This window comes from Rhododendron vialii, chromosome 1a (assembly GCF_030253575.1).
Source record: "Rhododendron vialii isolate Sample 1 chromosome 1a, ASM3025357v1".
NCBI classification, from domain to species: domain Eukaryota; kingdom Viridiplantae; phylum Streptophyta; class Magnoliopsida; order Ericales; family Ericaceae; genus Rhododendron; species Rhododendron vialii.
The window spans coordinates 34,164,167-34,185,948 of NC_080557.1; the positions used below are offsets into that span (position 1 = coordinate 34,164,167).

A 21,782-nucleotide genomic window follows, 5' to 3' on the forward strand; every position below is an offset into this window, starting at 1 on the left:
ACGTAAAACAAACTATAGGGTTTATTTGGTAGCAATTGAAACTAGATGGACGAAATTGAGACAACCGTAAAACTAGAGGGACGACTACGAAAATTTGCCCTAAATTATACCAGAAACGTTCATTCTCCAATCTGTATTCCAGATATGGATGTCCTGTCTTTGTTCCCAGACAGCAGTTCATATTTTGGGCATAACTCTTTCATGTGAAGTCTGTTAGACTTGATTCAAATTGCGTTGGACAGCTGATTCTATCATCTACAACTTTGTTTAAAAACTTGCTTTCGGATTCTGAGATTTGGTGGACCAAAATTGGCTTGCAATCAGAGTCTGAGAAACTCAAAACAATTAGTTTGTGTGCAATTCGTTAAATTGATAGTGTTAGCAAACTTGTATTGGTTATTATGTGAACTAGTAACACTTTATAAATGACGAGTGGTTAATAATGGAAATTACGGTTAAAATGGATGAATGATTGGACTATCTGGTAACTTATTGTATGATAACGATAATGAATTCGTACCAAGAGAAATGTTACTTTAAGACAAGCTGTAAATAACAAATGGCTAATAGTGAGAATTATGAATGAGACAGGTGATGGCTTGGGATAAGTAGTCCTTCGGGTTTCATACCTTGAACTTTTATTACATGTTTAGTACTTGTTGCTATACGCCGGTGGTGTGAGGTCTATAGGCCTGAACATGAGATTGAGTATGATGAAATAGGGATAGTGCGAGGTCCCGAGTGCTTAGATTAAAATCGTATGACATGGATATGGAAATGAGATGTATGATACATTCAACATGCTTGATGTAGTGGTACTTCAATAGAAGTAAAAATAGACGAGTAGCGAAGCCAAGTGATGGGTAGTTTTGTTAAATTTGGGAAGTCATAGGTAAAAGATGGAACGTGGGTAGAAATGGTATCGATTGGGCGTTAAACTCCTTATTCGGCTTAAACCTTCTTGTTGGTGACTTAGTGAGTTGTGTTCTCATTCATTCATTATACTTTACTCAATTCATATAAACGTAGCGCCGATTTCTCTACTGGGCTAGTGTTGCTCACCCTATCATTTTCCAGGTGTCTCACCGGACCAGTTACTTGGAAAGCTTGCATACATGTGGATTCACATTTTGAACGCTTAAACAAAGAGTTACCCAGCATTTTTTGTATAATCATTTAAGGGATGTAATGTGACTTAAATTTACTTCTTTTGATTAAAAAGTGATGTAAACTCTTAACTATCTTCTTTGGCTACACTTACAATGATTTGGGTTGATGAACCACATGATGCAACTTTTTTTTTTTTTTTCACATCATTGAATTTGAAATGGCAGCATGAAGTCTCTCTTGGGGTATTATCTATATTATTGTGAGGATTTGGTTTATGAAATGTAATGTTATTTCTGTTGAAAATCGATGGCATGACAACTTGGTATCAGAGCTATAGGTTAGAATACCTAGAGACCATGGGGAGACTTATAGTCTCATGGATTCAAAAATCACTGCATTTTATCATAAATTGTGCGTGGTTGTGTGAAAGGCATTCGTTCATTTCTATGTGTGTTACATCTACACTTATAGAGAGTGGTGTAATGTGATTGACCCGTATTGGGGAGAATTGAAGGTCTGACCTCATAGTAATGTGGTTGTTGTTAACAGTTTCATTTCCTTGGCTCTTTTGGTAACTTGAAGTTGCATACCTTGTGAATGTGTACCTCTATAAAAAAAAATTACGCATTAATGTGTGTTCCGTGAGCAAGTAGTAATGATTAGGGGTACTGAGATGTTGTACTAAATACATAGGCGTAAACATGGTATTTTCAGTCCCGGTGTTGGTAGAGTGTAGAGGGGAGTGGTAGTTATCAGTATGGGCGGTGAGCGATTTAATTTTGACATGGTTTGTTTTGTTCTATGAGTTAAATATATAGAATAACGGCGGTGGATATAGGAATGATTAAATTGGTATCTTGGTGTTAAGAGATGTACGTGAGATTAATTCAGGGCAAGTATGCATACACTACTTAAGTAGTTACCGAGTAGGTAGAAACTTGTGTGTTCCTTGTATATGTTCTTGCTTCCATTTACCTCTTAATCAAATGACTTGACCCCTTTAATTATCCAGTTTCCGTATGTGTTGTATTTTAGGAACATTTGATGTGAAAATAAGGAAGTAGAGTTTATGGTATCTTAAATGATCAAGCTTGAGTTTATGGTTCATCTAATATGTGCATGGTAAGTGATATGTTGATTACTAAAGGTGATTGTATTAGATACTAGATGCAAGGCGACGTGCAAAGCACGTTCGTCATGCCCGTTGTGGAGATCTTTTTGTGGTTCTTCTTAATATTATGCATGTAGTTAATCATAGCAGAAGTTATAAGCATTAGTTTGACCAAGTGTTTTGTCATAGAAAAGTTACATGTAGAAGTCATGGTTTAGATATGTTTCTGTCTTTGGTGGCTAATTGCATGACTTTGCTATAGGTTTTTTTTATACAACTTCGAAAGGCGTATCATCAAGGTAGAGTTTGTGCAAATGAAACAAAGCAAAAATCTTTCAATTGAGAATTCTTCATGCCAAAAGCTTGTAAAGTTCTGGAGATTATGGAAGCTGACTATTTGTTCTTGTTGGGGCTGAAGTTTCTTCAGTTGCTAGAGTGCGTTTTGTTGGGTTGCTATCTGCAGGGGTGTTGATTGTTGGGGTGGAGGTTGAGCTGCTTAGTTTGTGCTCTCTCTTTTTGCTCTTCTTATTTGGAGCGTTTGGAGGTAGAGCAAGAAGTTCTGAATGGTTTGCTGCTTCTGAGAGGTGTTCGGCAGACCTAGAGTGCATGTTGAACTTTATTTGGCCGAGTCCGGCATGGTTGTATATGAAGGCCTTTAGTGTGACGATGCATTTCTTTGGTTCGCCTAGTTTGTGAAGCACTTGGAGGGCAAGTTGTCCTTGCATTGAGTTGGTAGTTAGGATTTTTTTTTTTTAAATGTAAACTGTCTAGAGTTTGTTTTGTATGAATGAAGTATGTATTTCTTACATTCATTGCATCTACTGGTGTAATGCTGTAGACTTCTTATGCAACTTCTGAGAAGACTATTGCAGCGATGCTTCCTGTTGGATTCGTGATCTGGATGTTGAATTTGATCAAGCAAATTAGGGAGATTTTATTCAGTTGTGTTGGAAAAAAGTAAAGAACAAGATTAGCATTAAAAACAGAGCAGTAACAAAAGAGGAGGTTATGAAGAATTCATACCACTAATGCTTCTAAAACAGAAATGGGAAAATAATAGATTATACCAGATAGTCAAGGTTGCTAAGACTGTGAGAACCAGTAAAGAGCAAATGAAGGAACAAAGTGATGGATCAGTAGCAGGGGAAATCCAGAGCCCTTTTACAGCAATGCCATGCAAATCCGAGTACAAGAGAAACAACTTTTGTTGTAAAACACGTTACTACTCTGCAGTTGCATGACTTAAGGCTTATAGTTAAAACATAAAAGCTTATGTAGTAGAGGTAGGAAATGGGAAAGTGGAGCTTCCCCTCCGGAGAAACCAGAGCAAATTTTCATTAATTAGACGAAGATCTCAAGATTTCAAAGAGAATCTTTTTCTGCAAAGAGATTACGTGCTTGTGCTGCACTTGTGAAGCTCAAGTACTGGAGTTAGAAAGTGGAGGTTAAGTGGTAGAGTAAGAAGGTGGCAAAGTTTAAGGGGTATAAATAGAAAGTGGAGGCTTAAATCATGGAGTGACAAAGTGGTAATACTCAAGGGCTATAGCTAGAAAGTGCATGCTTGAAGCCTAAGTGGCAGAGCAAAAAGCTGATGAAGTGTAGGATTGTGTATTATGGACAAACCAAGACATATTAGCTTTTTTTTGTGATTTTGTATTTTCCTACTCCTTTTGAGTTTTTTGCATAAAACATTCATCATTTAAGGAAAAAGTAGTACAAACCTAAAGTTCATTAATTATATCTCTTAACCAGAAGATTTTGAAAATGAATAAAGAAGGGCAAAGATACAGAATCACAGGATGATAATTTAAGGTCCCATGCTTTTGTTATCTATATTTGTCTTGTTATTTTTTATACATGGAAAAAACAATACAGCCAGCAAGGGGAGCTATGCCATTTGCTGGATTAGTTTGGGTTAAATGTTATGTTATTTGTGCAAGTAATGTCTCGTTGCTTAGAAATTAGTCTCGTAAAGCATGCATGGCAAGAGACACCAGAATTAGTATAGCATTTGGTAAGACCAGTTCAGGGGAAAAGTCCTTTAATCTGTGCCAGTAACTAATATACTTTTTGTTTTCTTCTTTCTTACTAATTAAGTGCAGCAAAGCATTCATAGCTGCAGGCATCAAAATTACTATTAATAAGGTATGAATTTGCATACTAACTAAGATGTCATTGTACCTTAAAGTTCCTCTTGAAATCAGATACAAAATAGGAGTTTGGTCTGGGCATCCCCTGGCTCAATCACATGGCAGGTGTATGGCAAGTCTAACTCTATCAAAGTGGCTTGTAGGACCTCTTTTTCTTTTGCTACCACATGGTCCATTTGGAAGGCAAGAAATGCATTATATTTAATGGAAAATACATCCTAGACACTTCCATTGTGGTAATGTCTCATAAATTGGTAACAAAGTGGCCAAGTGTTTTTTTTCAAAACTCTACTTGACAAAAGAAACAACTTGAGAAACTAATATTAGTACTTGAAAAAGTGTATGTGACTTTGCCCAAAGTAGTTACCACTCATAAATGAGCTATTGATCAAACAAAAAACTAAAATAGACTTAACTTTTTCCATGCTTAACCAGCAATAACCATAAACCTCATCATAGTTCTCCTTAAGGGACAATTCCCAAATACTCATTACATTCCTAACAAATCTCAGAAGGAAAAATCTATATCTAGTAATCAGTTTCTAGTGAGAACAGAGAAGAAATACCAACTGGATGGCGTAATTGAGAGTCGTGTAGAGTTATTGAGGTGGAGAGAGAGGCTTGAGATCCAATTTTCTTGCAATTGCCAAAATCTTAAACCTGCAAAATTAATTGACCCGCTCAAACAAATGAACTTCATGGACACATTTTTTTAGGGCAAACAGAGAGTAATTGTCATACTATTCATTCTTATGCAAGTCATCCTTGTTCTTTGACATTCCCAAGCATATATGGTCTGAAGGCATCATTGTAGCCAACCAAAAGGTCATAGGTTCCCATTAAAATACTCATTTTGACTTGTAAACTGATAACCAAGTGACGCCCACACAAATCTCCTTTCAACTTTTCATTTAATATTTAATAAAATGAATAAGCTGCAGTACATGCAAATTAAATTTCATACTATCATATCTATGAAACTCACACATATTGCAAATCCATTACTACTGGGACACTTGAGATGAACCATAACATGCAACTAAATCCTTAATTTGGAGCGAGAATGCTCGTAAAGGGAATTTGCATCAATCGCTGCAACATTAACTTCCAAGTTACTATCAGATGAATTACTGTCCTACTATCAGTGCGAGATCTACAATTCTTTACAAATCAAAATCGTAGAAATTACTTATAGAAGAAACAATTAATTCTGCTAGCAAACAAAAGAGACACACTTACGTATAATTATGTTTGCTAATATGGTAAGAGAGCCGATTCTGCTTCTCCATGAGACGCGCATGGCTTCCAGCACTTCTTAACCTCTCTACAGCCAAGAAAAACATACATACAAAGATTGTATGCAGAATAAAAGAGATTTTGGGAGGAAGAGAGTTTTTTTTTTGTTGTTGTTGATTTGATTTTTTGCGAAGGGCTTGGAGGAGTGGAGAATGTAGGGGGATGAAAACAATTGTTGCTTAGAAGGGCACAACTTGGTAACAACTTCACGTGACTTCTCACCGGAACCCTAGTTTTGTCGTCGGAACCCTAATCTGCAAAACAGACGAGGGGTGAGCGCACCTTTGCCTCTCATGGCAAAGGCCCTCCGATGGCAAAGTTAGTATCACGTACTAGCAGAAGAACCCTAATTATTAGTAAGTGAATAATCGTGTTGCAATGTATTGCGCACCTTTCACCTCTAGGTTTACCTCATATTTATAGAATCATAGATGCTTGCTGCCCAAGCATCCCTTTTGCCCTAGGATTCCTATCTCGTATAGGAAACCCAGGATATCTTGGATTCTCTTTCTCTTATCAGTTCATTACCTTCATCCTTTTAGGACTCTTTTCCATAACTGGCCGAACATCCCATTCCCGTTGGGTCTCTTTACCAGATCCTACGTTCTCGGGATCCCATTCCTTTACGGAACATCACTGTCCTGGATCCTTCCAGAGTGTTCCCTCTGCTTCAGTACTTGATTGGAGCTCTATCTCTGTTCGGCTATCTCATCGCCAAATAGACTGCCCGGACCAGTGGCTTCACATATCATTGGCCTTTACCACCGAGCGGTCAACCGGACCAGTGACTTCATGTGTCTTTAGACCGCTATGCCGATCACCGCCCTATAAAGCAGGTAGTATTACCTGTTTTATTTACTATGTGCTTCTTTGTGCCACGTGTTTGGCCACTAGTCGTGCCTGTTTGAAAATACCTCCCTACAATTGCTCCCTAGCTTTTGCTCGATACCACTGTTCGGGGGAAACGAGTAAAGCTTAAGAACGAGCCATAGGCCGAACACCTTGGATCTTATGCAGATATAGTATTTTAAACCTATTGATGTTTTCTGGCGGTTCAATCATCATTTTCTTGAAATAATGACTCCACGTGGTGTATTTCGTACGCTTCTCATTAAATGCGAACTGATGTTTTAGCCAAACGGCGTTACAACGGCATCTGCTGAATCTTCATTTTTCCGTTACTTTTCATGTAACGGTGTGAGAGGGGTCGTTTCAACTCCGTTTCTTTTAAAACCCCAAAAAGGGATGTCTCAGGTTTCTTACCCAAAACTCGTATTTCACCCTTCTCTCTCTATAACTAGGCGAGAGCTCTCTTTGCTTCCTTCTGCCATTGTCGTCGTCTGCAACTCGATTGTTTCTCAGGCAACCGCTGCAATAGTTTCGTAAGACTCTCATTCTTATTTTTCATTCTGAGATTCGTTCCCAGTTTTACCCCTTTAGTTTTAGGGTCTCGTGTTACACCTAGTTTCAGATTTCATTCCGTTCATTTCTTTTGTATCCATGGCGGATGACAATGAGAACTTTCCAAAACCCAGTAAGTTTAGGAAACTCTGTGAAACCCCTACTGTGATGGCGGCATTTAGGGCTGAATACAGCGTTCCAGATAATGTGGGGCTTGAACTCGCCCCTCTAGGTGTGGATAGGGATGGCGGTTCATGGGATAGAATGTGTATCCCTATCTTAGGCATCGTTGAAGGCGGGGTTCGTTTCCCTCTTCACCCATTACTCCACCAGGTCCTGAACTGGTACCGTCTTACCCTCATGCAAGTTTTGACAAATGTCTTTAGGCTGGTGATGGGGGTTGTAGCCCTGAATAGGATTTTGGGGACCCAACTAGGAATTTGGGACATCCAGTGGTGGTATAGCATAGTGCTAAACCCTGAATACAACACGTATTATTTCAAGGTTAGAAAAGCAGAAAAGCGTCTCGTGCTAAATTTGCCAGATTCTGCTCATGATCACGAGATTGATTTCCTCTATGTTACCGGAGCATTCGAGCCAATAAGGGAAGATGGCCAAGTGGTGGGCCTTCATTGCCCCCACGTATGGAGTTACCCACATATGCTCTTAATTTATTTTGCTCTTATTCGTAATTTTTCTCTACTGTTTCTCTGAATTTTATTTAATTCATGCTTATGCTTTCAATTTTCAGCAGATAACGCAAACCAGCGTCCCAGACGAGGGCCAAGTTACGTCCGAACAGCAGAGATTAACAGGATCCTGAAGTACACAGGTGAGCATGGTACCTCAATAGCTGGTCGTGGTCGTAACGTAGACATACTACTGGGCTACGATCTTGCTTACAGAGGTTTCATAGATAGAAAACTTGCCATCCCAAGCACCAGTGCTGCCTTGACTTCAACTGCTCCCCAGCCGAGGAGCTCAAGATCCAGAGCCAGAGTGACACTTGCCGGACAGCCAGGCGAGGTTCCAATTTCTGAAGGCATTCCCCTGCCCCTCTTAGTGCTTAGAAGATCTTCTGAAAGACAGGCTGCTCCTTGACGATAGCCCGAATAGCCAGATCCCAATCATCTTCCTCATGTTACTCTCCTTTTCCCCCAAATTCAGATACTATGACTCGCCAACCCCTGAACCTTAGTACCCTTCTCACTGTCTCCCCCCGGGGATGTGGTGCTAGGAGGTCAGCATCAACTGGGCATGCCCTGCCACCACCCTGATGCAATAGGGGTGGTTCTACCCGGTTCTCTTCATCTCCTCGACGGTCTGATACCATTCACGAAGCTGGTGGTGCTCATCGGGTCAAACGCCTTAGGACCGAAGACCCTGGAGATGCCGCCGCATAAGCAACAACTTCGTTTGGAGAACCCCTTTCACCAAGCACCCAAGTTCTACCTCAAATCTGGGCCCCTCTCTTTACCAGGGGTGATCGGCCCGTTCATGTTGGAGATAGTGCAAGTTCCTCAGAAAACTGCACTGGCACTTGCCCAAGGCCTTTTGCTGCCTGTCAATATGGAGAAGGAGTTTGGATCTCCACCTGATCGGCTCATCTCCACTGGTCTCGTCAGTGGGATAAAGGTAATGTAGTTCTGTTCATAGCTTAAATTTTACCTTTCTTCGTTTAAAATATTAATTTCGAACTACGTTTTGGTTTCCTTTAGTTCATTCAAAAGATGATTATACTGGGCCAAAAGTTCCAGGATGCAGATACTTAGAGGATTACGTTGTTGAACGATAACACTAGGTTGCTCCGTACAATCTCAAGACTGGAAAGAGAAAGAGACAAAGCCAAGGCTGATTTTGATGAGGCGAAAGGCAAACTTGAGACAACTGAAGATAGCCTCAATCAGGCTTTGTCAGAAATGGATAGCACCAAAAAAGCTGCTCATGAAGAAGGCTACCAGAAGGGATTTGATGCCGCTACAGCCAGCTATGTTGAATAGATGCCTGCAATTCAAGATTAGATATGGGGTGCATGTTGGGAGGCATGCCTGACCAAAGTGGGAGTTGCAGAAGATTTTCCTTTGTGGGAAGACAATGATCTGCTGAGCACCCATGCTCGGAGCATTCACGAACCAGCGAAGCATCCCGAGGACGACATCGAGCAACAGATTTGAAGAGTTTGCTGATGCTGAAGAGGATACGCCAACTGACACCCACCCTGTGCAATCACCTGTTCGAGTTTCAACCAATGAACCCATTAACCTGGAGGAAAATGCAGCTGGAAGTGGTGCTGTTACTGAGACCGGTAGAGAGGTTCCAGATGAAACCCCTCTAGAGGTCCAAAACCTGGACTAATTGGTAAATATATATCTTGAATTGTTTGATACTTTGGAGAAGTTGACTGGTCCTACGTGACCGTAAGCATCAGCCCTGTGAGGCACTGGTACATTTAATACTTTTGATAACACAGGTATTCGACCCCTTGTGGCATAACTATACGTTTTGCTCGGCCCCTCATACTTTGCACGTGTTTTTGGATGCAAACAGGTTTATCTAAGTATCTCATGGTTTAGTTAAACGTATGTTTGACTCAAGTGTTTCTTACTTGTGTTACACATAATGCATGTTCTTGTATGCTTTCCCAAATTCCTCATATTTGGATTTACTCTTAAAAGTATTCATACTTAGGGAAGAAAACTTCAAATAATCATACTTGAATTATGACCAAGTATATTCGTACTTAGGTTATTGACCTTTTAAACATATACCCGTTTTATGTTTCTTAGCCAAGTACTTCATACTTGGAAAGGAAGCATTTATTTCATACTCATGTGTAAGTGTCTCGTACTTTGCCCAAGTGTCACGTACTTGAAGAAATACCTATTAAGCATACTTGTACTTATGGAAAAATATTCAAGCAGTCGTTTCTGCAACCCAAGTGTATTCGTACTTTGGATGTTTCTTCATTTCACGTACTTAAATAAATTGCATATTCTCGTATGCACTCCAAGTATCACATACTTGGATATATCCCTTTTTCTTGGACATATTAAGTTTCTCGTACTTTTAAGTTAAATTTGCATAATCTAAAACTTCATATTTAAATAGAGTGGATACGTGTATTCGTACGTTCCCTGCTCCCTAATACGAATAGGGAAAAATAGTTCTTTTTTCGTATTTAGAAAAATTAAAAATCTCCAAAAATGTTGACATAAAGGAAAAAGTGATTCTATTCATAATCCTCAAACTCAAGGGGGCGTTACTCATACTTCTTGCAACTAAAAGATAATAAAAACAAGGAAATTACATTCGTAATTCCTACATAATCTCAATGTGCATCCTAGAAAATAGACTGAAGTCTTTTAAACAAAGAACTTCCTCAAATTATGGACATTCCAAGGCCTTGGCACCGGGTTCCCGTCCAGGTCTGCCCATCTGTAAGCCCCTATGCCTACAATTTCAGTAACCCGATATGGGCCTTCCCAATTGGCCCCCAACTTGCCTTCGTTGGCTACTTTGGTGTTGCCAAGCACCTTACGAAGAACAAGGTCTCCAACACCAAACTCACGTGGGTGGACACTTTTGTTGTAACTTTTCATCAGCTGCTCCTGATATGAGGCTCAATGAACCAGAGCTTTCTCCCTCCGTTCCTCGACAAGATCCAATTCGATCTCCAGGGCTCTATCATTGCATCCACTTTCAACTAAAATGGTCCTGTTGGTTGGCAAACCAACTTCTAATGGAATAACAGCCTCTGTTCCATATGCTAACGAATAGGGGGTCTCTCCCATAGACTTCCTAGGAGTTGTACAATGTGCCCATAACACCAGTGGTAACTCATCAGGCCACTTCCCCTTTGCTTTATCCAACCTCTTCTTGATCCCGTCAAGAATGGTTTTGTTGGAAGCTTCTGCCTGCCCGTTACTCTGAGGGTAGGCTGGGGTTGAGTAGTAGTTCCTTATTCCATACTGGGCACAGAATGCTTTGAATTTTTTCTGAAATTGGGACCCATTATCCGTAATCAATGAATAAGGGACCCCAAACCGATTAATAATGCTTTTCCACGTAAACCTTTCTATCATAGGTTCAGTGATCTTAGCCAAAGGTTCTGCTTCAATCCATTTGGTGAAATAATCCGTTGCTACCAACAGAAATTTCCTATTTCCTGTTGCTTTATGGAGTGGACCCACGATGTCCATGCCCCATTGGGCAAACAGCCAAGGACTCATTAATGGCACCAAATCTTCTGCTGGTGTTCGAATCATTGGTGAGAACTTCTGATATTTCTCACAGATTTTCACATAAACCTTAGCATCTTCTTGCATGTGTGGCCACCAATAACCTTGGGTGATTGCTTGGGTGATTGCTCGATGGGCAATAGATCTGCCCCCAGCATGGCTTCCACATGTTCCCTCATGAATCTCGTGGAGAAACTTTTGCACTATCTCGGGGTGCACACAAAGCAAGTAGGGTCCAGTGAAGGACTTTCTGTATAGTTTTTCTTCAGGTGATAGCCAAAACCGTGCAGATTTTACTTTAATCTTATGAGCCTCCTTTTTATCAGTAGGGAGTATCCTATCTCATAAGAACTCCATAATTGGATCCATCCAACTCAGACCTTGGTTCATGTCCAAGACCAACTCTACACTTCTTCCAATGCTAGGCTCGGCAAGATAATCCATTGCTACCCTTCTTTTGAATTCTGTTGGCACGGCTGCAGCCAACCAAGCAAGGGAATCTGCATGGGAATTCTGTTCGGAACCTATTTGCTTAATATACACCTTCTCAAAAGTGTCCAACAGATCCTTGGCTGCCTCCAAATATGCTGCCATCTTCTCATTCCGGGCTTCATATTCTCCAGACAACAGATTTACTACAAGTTGGGAGTCATAATAAACTCTCATTCGTCTGACCTTTAGGGTTTTTGCACTTCTCAAGCCAGCTAAAAGTGCCTCGTATTCTGCCACGTTGTTTGACGCACTAAATCCTAGCCGAACAGACAGTTCCAACATTGCTCCTTCGGGAGGAAAAAACACAACCCCGATTCCTGATCCAGTGTTACATGCTGATCCGTCAACAAATAGCTTCCATTCTAGAGGATCCTGTTCGGCTGGGGCCTGGTTCTTTTTTGCTGGTGGCCCAGTTACCTGCTCCTTTCTCGTAGGAGGCAAAGGTGTTATTGCAGGCGAGAATTCCACCACAAAATCAGCCAAAACTTGGCCTTTGATTGCCATGCGCGGCTGATAATCAATATCGTATTGGCTTAACTCGACGGACCAAGTTGGGATTCTTCCCGAGAAGTCTGCTTTTCGTAGTAGTGATTTTAATGGAAACTCAGTATACACCACAACTCTATGGCTCTAGAAATAATGTGGCAATTTCCTAGTTGTTGTTCTTAACGCCAGGATCAATTTCTCGAGGGGCAGATATCTCGTTTCTGCATCTAGCAACGTTTTGCTCACATAATAGACAGGGATTTGCTCGGATCCCTTATCCCTTAACAGGATTGCACCCACAGCATGTTCAGAAACAGCTAAGTACAAAACTAAAGACTCACCTGGCTCTAGAGTCAAAAGAAGGGGGGCAGAAGCCAAATATCCCTTCAGATCTTGGAAGGCTTGCTCGCACTCTGCTCCCCATTTGAATTCTTCCCTTTTCTTTAACAGCTGAAAGAAGGGTCTGCACTTATCACTTGACCGGCTAATAAATCTATTGAGAGCCGCTGCCATCCCAGTCAATCGCTGGTTCTCTTTCGTTGTCCTAGGACTCTGTAGATTCTGTAGGGCCTTTATTTGATCAGGATTTGCCTCAATCCCCCTTATGGTTACGAGGTGGCCCAAGAACTTTTCAGATCCTATTCTAAATGCACATTTCGAGGCGTTGAGTTTTAGTTTGTACCTCCTCAGGATTTCAAAAGCCTCCTTTAGATCCGCCATGTGTTCCTTTCTGGTCTTACTTTTTACCACCATATCATCAATATAAACCTCCCTGGTTTTACCTAAGAGTTTTTTGAACATGATGGTTGCCAGCCTTTGGTACGTCGCCCCTGCATTTCTCAGCCCAAAGGGCATGACACTATAACAATATAACCCTCGTTGTGTAATGAAGGAAGTCTTTTCCTGATCAGGCCCATACATGGCAATCTGGAGATATCCCCGATATGCATTGAGGAAACTCATCCGCTCATATCCAGCAGTGGCATCCACTAATTGGTCAATTCTGGGAAGAGGAAAACTGTCCTTTGGACATGCTTTATTCAAGTCTGTGAAATCCACACAAACACGCCATTTTTCATTCTTCTTTTTGACTACCACAGTGTTGGATAACCACTCTGGATAGTAGACTTCTCGAATCGCTTTGGCTTTTAACAAACGATCTACTTCTTCAAGAACAGCGTCAACATACTGTACAGCCGCCCTCCTTTTCTTTTGAACGACTGGCTTGTGCTGCGGGTCACGTTCAAGTGATGGCAGATCACATCTGCATTTACACCGGGCATCTCCTCTGTATCCATGCAAATACTTCAATATGTTCTTTTAAGAAACTAACCGTCTCAGCTTCTTCCTCTGCTGGCAGTGATTCCCCAACCAGAAAATAGCTATTAAGATCAGTTTCGTTGATCTGTATTTTCTTTAAACCTTCAGTTGATCTTTCTACTGGGTTGCTTCCGACATCCTCGATAGTCGATTGATCCGGCACTTCTATCGTATGAACATGATGGGCCTTTGGGAGTCTTTTGATGGTGGAAGTCAAACACTGTTGTGCTATTTTTTGACTACCTTGGATTTTTTCAACCCTGTTGGACCCAGGAAATTTTACCATCTGATGGTAGGTGGAAGAGATTGCTCTCATCTTGTGTAACCATATTTTTTCTATAATTACGTTATAGGAAGATGGCACATCCACCACTAAGAAGTCAATTTGTAGCACTACCGTCCCAGTCCGAACAGGTAGAGTTACTTTGCCCAATGGCCAAACTGCCCCTGCCCCGAATCCGACCAAGGGGGTTACTAATTGTACCAAATCTGCTTGTGTTAGCCCCAACTTCTTAAATGCATCGTAGTATAGTATCTCGGTGCAACTCCTTGAATCCACCGGGATTCTTTCCATGTCATATTCCCCAATTCGTAGGGTTATGACCAAAGCATCATTGTGTGGTACCCGAACTCCACCCAGATCTTCATCCGTGAAAATTATGCTCTCGTTGCATACTTCTTCGCCACGTCCTCTTTTCTTCCCCAACTGCATCACATGTTGGTTGTGTTTGATCTGCCTTTGGAGTAATCTCACCTTATTCCTCGTATACGGCTCGACCAATCCATGTATCATATGGATTATGCCCCTTGAATTTTGTTCGTAATCCAACTCCATTGCTTTTTCTTTATCCTTAGGATCTTTCTGGATAAATTCTTTGAGATAGCCCCGTGAGACCAGATAGTCAATGTGCTTTTTAAACATCTCACAATCCTCTGTCATATTCGATAAAGAATACTATAAATGGGCTCCTTACAAACCGTGGTAATAGAAAAGAAAGTCTTGGGATCAGGAGCTTGTTTGTCCTTGTACGGCCCTTTCTTAGCCTGCCCATAGTCTTTCCTCTCTCGATAAGTTTTGGGTTCTGGCTTATCGACTTTCTTCGCAGGACCCTTGACCTGCTTGGCAACCATCTTCCCATCTTCCCGGAGTATGTCATCCTCATTCCTGGCGTGTTGCTCTATCTGTTCCATTAATTTTACCAGTGTTCCTACCGGACTCATGTTTAAAGATTTACACAGCTCTCCCCGAACAGGCAACCCGGTCTTGAACATGGCTATTGCGTACTCCTTGCTGCAACCTTCAATGTCGTTGAAAGTTTCCCAGTACTTCTTTGCATAGTTCGTGATCGGCTCATCCTCCATTTGTTTCATAAAGGAGAGGCTCTCAAAAGTCTTTGGAGCTTTCCTGCTTGTTAAGAACCGAGCAGTGAATTCTTCGGCCAACTGCACCCATGTTCGGATAGAGCGTGGACCTAATCTATGGAACCAAGACAAAGCCACCTTTCCCAAACTCGATGGGAACATCTTGCACATAATTACATCATCTCCTTCATGCATAAACATTGCCTGCTGGTAGTTCTGTATGTGTGCCACGGGATCAACATCTGTCTCGTAGAGGATGAACGTTCCGTATTTCACTCTGCTCGGCAACCTAGCCTCCTGTAACTTTCTTGCAAAAGGGGAGGATGCAATGTTCTTGAGTGCTTTTCATGCTGCTTCTTGTGCAGTCATGGTTTCATCCTCTAATCCCTTCTCTTTGTTGGGTCTAGTCCTTTCCCAGTCAGAATCAGGTCTCTCGTACATGTCCCTATGATGTTTTCTAGTCCCTTCATCCTCAGGGGTAGAACTTCGCCCCCTGCTCCTCCTTCTTCTTGAGGACACCGTTTGCCTTTTCGGTGTTTGACTCTTACTCCTGTTCCTCTCCTTTCGTGGAGAAGCTTTATGTCGCCTTAGGGTGGGACTTCTACTTCTATTCCTTCTTCCTCGTGAAGGAGCCTTTTTATATTTCACCATAGTATACTCATCTCCCTTGGAATTTCTCCGCGAGAGTCCAGAATCTTCTGGGTGTTCTCGAATCCTTTCCAACTCTCGGATCTCGTGTTCTAGTCTTTCGATCAAAGGAGCATACTCCTCAATTTCTTGCCTCTTTTTATCGAGGACATCTTCGCTGTAATGTACACTCTTCGAGTGTGCAACTTATTCTTCCCTTTGGTGGGATTTACTCCTTTTTGTAGATCTTGAAGCTGTCCTTTCCTCTCTGCTCTTAGAGTTGTTATGAACGGTAAGGGGTTGGCCCTTTCTCGTGGTCCTCCCATGTTTGCCATCGGGATTTCTCGGAGCCCCAGGTGGAGATTTATCTCCTTCACCAGCCAGCAAATTCTTCGAATCGAGCGGTGTTGTTGGATCTATTTCCACCATGGTTGTATTTCGAAGGTAACTCTTTTGTTTCCCACAGACGGCGCCAATTGTAGGGGAATGAAAACAATTGGTGCTTAGAAGGGCATAACTTGGTAACAGTTTCACGTGACTTCTCACCGGAACCCTAGTTTTGTCGTCGGATCCCTTATCTGCAAAACAGACGAGGGGTGAGCGCACCTTTGCCTCTCGTGGCAAAGGCCCTCCGATGGCAAAGTTACTATCACGTACTAGTAGAAGAACCTTTATTATTAGTAAGTGAATAATCGTGTTGCAATGTATTGTGCACCTTTTGCCTCTAGGTTTACCTCATATTTATAGAATCATAGATGCTTGCTGCCCAAGCATCCCTGTTGCCCTAGGATTCCTATCTCGTATAGGAAACCCAGGATATCTTGGATTATCTTTCCCTTATCAATTCATTACCTTCGTCCTTTTAGGACTCTTTTCCATAACTGGCTGAACATCCCATTCTCATTGGGTCTCTTTACCAGATCTTACGTTCTCGGGATCCCATTCCTTTATGGAACATCACTGTCCTGGATCCTTCCAGAGTGTTCCCTCTGCTTCAGTACTTGATTGGAGCTCTATCTCTGTTCGGCTATCTCATCGCCGAACAGACTACCCAGACCAGTAACTTCACATGTCATTGGCCTTTACCACCAAACGGACAATCAGACCAGTGACTTCACGTGTCTTTAGACCGCTATGCCGATCACCGCCCTATAAAGTAGGTAGTATTACCTATTTTATTTACTATGTGCTTCTTCGTGCCACGTGTTCGGCCACTAGTTGTGCCCGTTCTGGAATACCTCCCTACAGAGAGTGAGAAATATCAGCCCAATTCACCAAATTTGGGAACGAAACGAAAGCAAAAATTCAAACTCAGAGAATGTATATGCAAAGATTCAAGTAATTACGAGAACATGTAACCGAAGATTTGAGGTATGCTTTGATAGAGCTTCCGCGGCTAGAAAACCCTTGTTCAGTGACAAATACATTCCTCAACTCAGACTCAGAGTAACCAAGTGCACTCAAACGTACAATTTTTTTTAAAAATTAACAAAAAAAAGAATGAGATCGATTCAAAAGAACTTAAGTACATGTATTTTTTCATCAGAATGGAGGGTGGTGGGTGAGATAGGAATCAGAGCTTTGCAATTGAAATAGCCTTAGGTCTAGTTGTTCCAAATCCATCCACTGGTCTTATATACTTGCTTAAATCTTTTTTTTTTCTTTGTTCATTCTGAATTGCTCCATTTTGGCGTGGGTAGTGCCACATAGATACCTCCAAACAATTTAGCTTCTCTCTGGAAACTACAAAGCTTTCACAAGTCAAAAACAGATAAATGCTCAACAACAAAACATTCCTTTTGGTTTAACTAGAAAGCCCAACAACAAAATTAATAAATGCTTGGAAAGGCTTCGTCTTCTCATCCACTTCTTCCAAGGTTAATCTATGATACTCACAAGTCAACATATGTATATTCTAATCATCATATATAAAAACAAGTACTTTAGCAATTAAAAACAAGTCAACAAATATTAAATTGGAAGTTATTATATTAATAGTAGCTGAACACACAAACAAATCAGACTATATTTCTACTAACTCCTCACTTTCTAATACTGCACTTACCAAACCAATCAAGTATACCAGACAGTGAAATTTCTGAAAAACCCTACATCAAGACCCTCAATACTAACATGCAACAGAAATAAGGAAGGGGAAAAAGCAAGCATGCAATAGAAATGAAGAAGGGAAAAAACATCAAAACCAGCCAAGCATAGCAAACAGAGGAATTTCTTAAAAAAACTAGCATAAAATCAACAAATCAAAAGTACTCTATGATTTCGAAACAATGAAACCATCAGTACTAACATGCAATAGAAATCAAGACGGGGAAAAACTGTAACAACTCCGATTTTTCGTGCAATAAAAATCTCGTTGTTATTGAAATTTCTTAATTTCTCGTTGATGTTCTTATTTGGTTTTCTTGTGGTTTGTATTTAAGCAATCGATCGCCTTATCATCGTAATTCTCGACTAGAAACCCTAATCGCACTTTGGACCCTCGAGAATCGTTTCTCGACTATTTAGTCCGACCTAGCAAGCCTAGTTAGCTTCTAACCGGCTCGATGGAGTAACCAAACTAGAAAGTCACCTAGTTACGTTTCCCTAACCGAAGATGGACCATTTTGCCCATGTTGAACCTTTTGAACCTTTTGAACCCTAGACTAGTAATTGTTTAATTATTTTCTTTTATTATTTTGGTTTTATTCTTTATCCATTGGACGATAGATGTTAGGGGAATTATTATCCATTGGATAATAGAAACCCATTTCTTTATATTAAAAGGATTTTTGAAAGATTTGAACAAGTACTTTGATCTTTTAAAGAAATGACATTTGAAAAGTACTTTTGATTATTTTTTCTAATAAAAGTACCCAAGTAACCTTGGACCATTGGATAATAACCATTAGGGTAATCTTTACCCATTGGACAAAAGCCTTTTCTTTATTTAATTGGTTAAGTACATATATATATAAACACATGGGATTTTACAAAAGGACATGTAGTCTTTCCAAAAACTTATTTTAGTATATAAAGTACCCGTACCTTATTATCCATTGGATAATAACCATTAGGGATTCTATTAACCATTGGGTAATAGGCTCATCTTTCAACCAAAGTACTTAACCCATTAAACTAATGTTTGTTAAGATTCCCGGGTACAAAAGTACATTATTATATTAATTAAAGTACGGTACTTTTTGTATTGGTTTAAAGAGTGAATCTTGACCCTTAAAGACTAAATTACCCTTTTGTACAAAAGTACCTATTATTTATTTGTATTCTTTCATGTTAGTACATACATATATATACATATATAGTTAGTACATGAGAGAGAGAGAGGGAGAGAGAGGAGAGAGAGGCCGAGAGAGAGGAGAGGAGAGAGAGGCCGAGAGAGAGAGAGAGAGGGAGAGAGGGAGGAGGAAAGAGGAAGGAAGAAGAAGATGGATTTGATGTGTGACATTAGTCTTTCAAAGTACTTCAAATCTTTGGTGATTCCTTTCCTAGCCAAATCTTAACCCCATTAACCTCCTTTGTACCAATTTCATTTGTTTAAACCAAGAATCTTGTACCCATGTCTCCTCCATGGCAACAAATCTTCCAAGAATCCCATCCAAGGACCAAAGTAGCCATGCAAGCCTACCATTTAGCCATTGATCTTCCAACCAAGCCTTAACTTCACCCATCAAGCTTTCAATCAAGCTTGACAAGTGAAAGAAATCAAATTTGTAGAGAGAGAGAGAGATTCGGTTGAGAGAGGGAGAGGAGAAGCCCTTGCCTATAAATAGAAGCTCATTCCAAGCTTAAACTCACACCTTCTCACTTTGCTCCAACTTCTCTCTAGAATTTCTTAGTGTTCTTGCTTTCAAAGTTCTTCTTTTCTTGTGTTTTTGAGTGCTCTTGAGAGAAACCACCAAACCACCTCCCAAAACCACCGTTAGATCTTTTAAAGTAGCTTAGTTAGTTAGAAAGTTGTTTCTAGGAAGAGAAAAGATCAACTCTCTTCCTTTCGAAGCAAACCGACGCCGTTACGCCGCCGAAATCCAAAACCGACGACCGAATCTTCTTAGCCAACTACTACCGCCAAGAAGCAAGGTAGGATTTCCTTAACTTCCATCCCGGTAGTAACTTCTTATCTCTATCCCTAAGTATAAGTAGTTTTGTATCATAACTCAAAAATAAGTTCATTTGAAAGTAACTTTGTTCATTAAAGCTTATGTAGATAAGGTTATCTTTGTTTAAAAATGAATGGGATGAATGATCTTGTTGTTGTGATTCAAACATGTTATGTGGTCAAGAGTTGGATAATATTGTTGTATTCATCTTAATTTTATCAATGCTCGTTATGTGGAAAGTCCTACACCACGGAGTCTATGTATGTAACGTGACACGAAAACCAAGAGAATAGAGACATGGCACCTAGGGTGTGTTAACGAAGATAAAAATGTGTATCCGAGGGAGGAAATATTTTGAAACTACATAATGACCGGTTTTGGGTGCATTATGTGAGTTGTGTGTGTGTATGCCAATGGGAACCCGGCGCGGCGGAACCATTGTGAGGATACTCGGGAACCCGGCGCGGCGGAACCGAGGTTGGGTGTGTGCTTGGTTATCCGCGGTACGGAGCCAATGCGGTTGTGTGCCAATGGGAACCCGGCGCGGCGGAACCATTGTGAGGATACTCGGGAAACCGGCGCGGCGGAACCGAGGTTGGGTGAGTTAAAAAGGAGTTTTTGGGTAAAAAGGAAAGTGAAGTAAAAACACGGTCTACGACAAGTCCAAGTAATGAACACAACGTTAGTCAAGTAAGGATTGTAGAATCGAATATTTGTATGGACTATATGCATGATTTAAGTGGAATTGTTGTTATTATGTTCTTCGTTCATAAGTTAAGGGTTAGAGGGTTTGGATAGTTCTATTGAGCTTTTTGGCTCACGGTGTTGCCTTTTTGGTGACCCTGGCATATTATACCGGTGGCGACGCGGGTATAATATGTCAGATCTCATAGATGAGCAGGGCGAGCTTTACACCTTGGAAGCCTTCGGAGCCGAGGAGCTAGCTGTGATGGAAGAACAAGCGGAGCTGTAGATTAGGAGCCTTAGTTTCCTTCCGTTTGTAATAAAAGTACTCCTTTTCATGTTTTTGTTGTAATAAAAGAGCCAGACTCAGTTTTTATTTCAATAAAAATGTTTTATTTAACGTACCCAAATTTCGGGGCGTTACAAAAACATCAGAAACTAAAATATTAAAAGATGATTTCTAGCAGTAATGAAGCGGCGGTCGTACTGCATGCGCTTGTGAGCCCTGCCACTTGGCTTCTTCTTCTTGTCCTGTTTGGCCACCTTCGGGGTTTGGCCTCTCACCTTACCAACACGAGCCACTGATCCGTGACCTTTTCCTGCAAAAAGAACAACCCAAAATTAACAAATAGGCACACAATCAAGGATAATCGTCTACATATTCCGAGAAATCAATTTGAAACCCAAGAAGGAATGAGATCCGTCCCATCGAGCAATATCGTCTCAAGGGGAGGCCATAGAAGGTGGTCTCCGGAGTCCGGAGCAAGGCGAAGGAAGTTGGGCGGAGACGGAAGAGAGAAATAGCGGAGGAGGTGGGAAGAGGAGGGTTTTCTTCGTGGTTGTCGCCGCCTGCAAAATGGGATGGCGTGTTCTTTTTGATGCTGTGGAAAGTCATCAAGCGCGAACATCGTGCCACGTGGGGAAATTGGTAAATTACAATTATGGGCAACCGCAGCAATACATCAGGCCAACAATTGAAGGGCATAATTGTCCCAATCAACCAAAATTGGCAAGCGAAAGTGCTTCTTATTGTAGAAGGGAAGGATATGTGAAACTCTTTTTTTTTTTTCTAAGACTTTGAGAATCTCTCTCCTGATATTCAGTTTGAGGTACGGCTGGCCACCGCGACATCATGATTGAACACCTAGAATAGAAGCCCTTCAAAAAAAAAGAAAAAGGAATTACCCCTTTTTTCAATGAAACTGAATGCAGAAAGATCATGTGGCGTCATAGTCGGGTTATTATATATATATTTTTTTTTGCTTGTTGATTCATGCTTTTAAATATGGAACTACTTTGATGTAAAGATTTGGTTGCAAAAGAAAGAAAAGAGGAAAACATACTATTTCGGACTTTGTTGCTATATGAGTGTATGAAAAGGGCAGGATAT

The 21,782-nt window shown here is 40.8% G+C and overlaps 1 long non-coding RNA gene across 1 annotated transcript; it reads right to left on the reverse strand.

Moving 5' to 3' along the window:
* Positions 1-2,268: 2,268 nt before the first annotated feature.
* Positions 2,269-20,992, reverse strand: LOC131307206 (uncharacterized). The gene is made up of 5 exons (XR_009194017.1): positions 20,880-20,992; positions 5,611-5,695; positions 4,403-5,031; positions 3,029-3,118; positions 2,269-2,921 (listed from the first exon to the last, which is right to left on the reverse strand). It is a non-coding gene; the product is annotated as an uncharacterized LOC131307206 (long non-coding RNA).
* Positions 20,993-21,782: the final 790 nt, after the last annotated feature.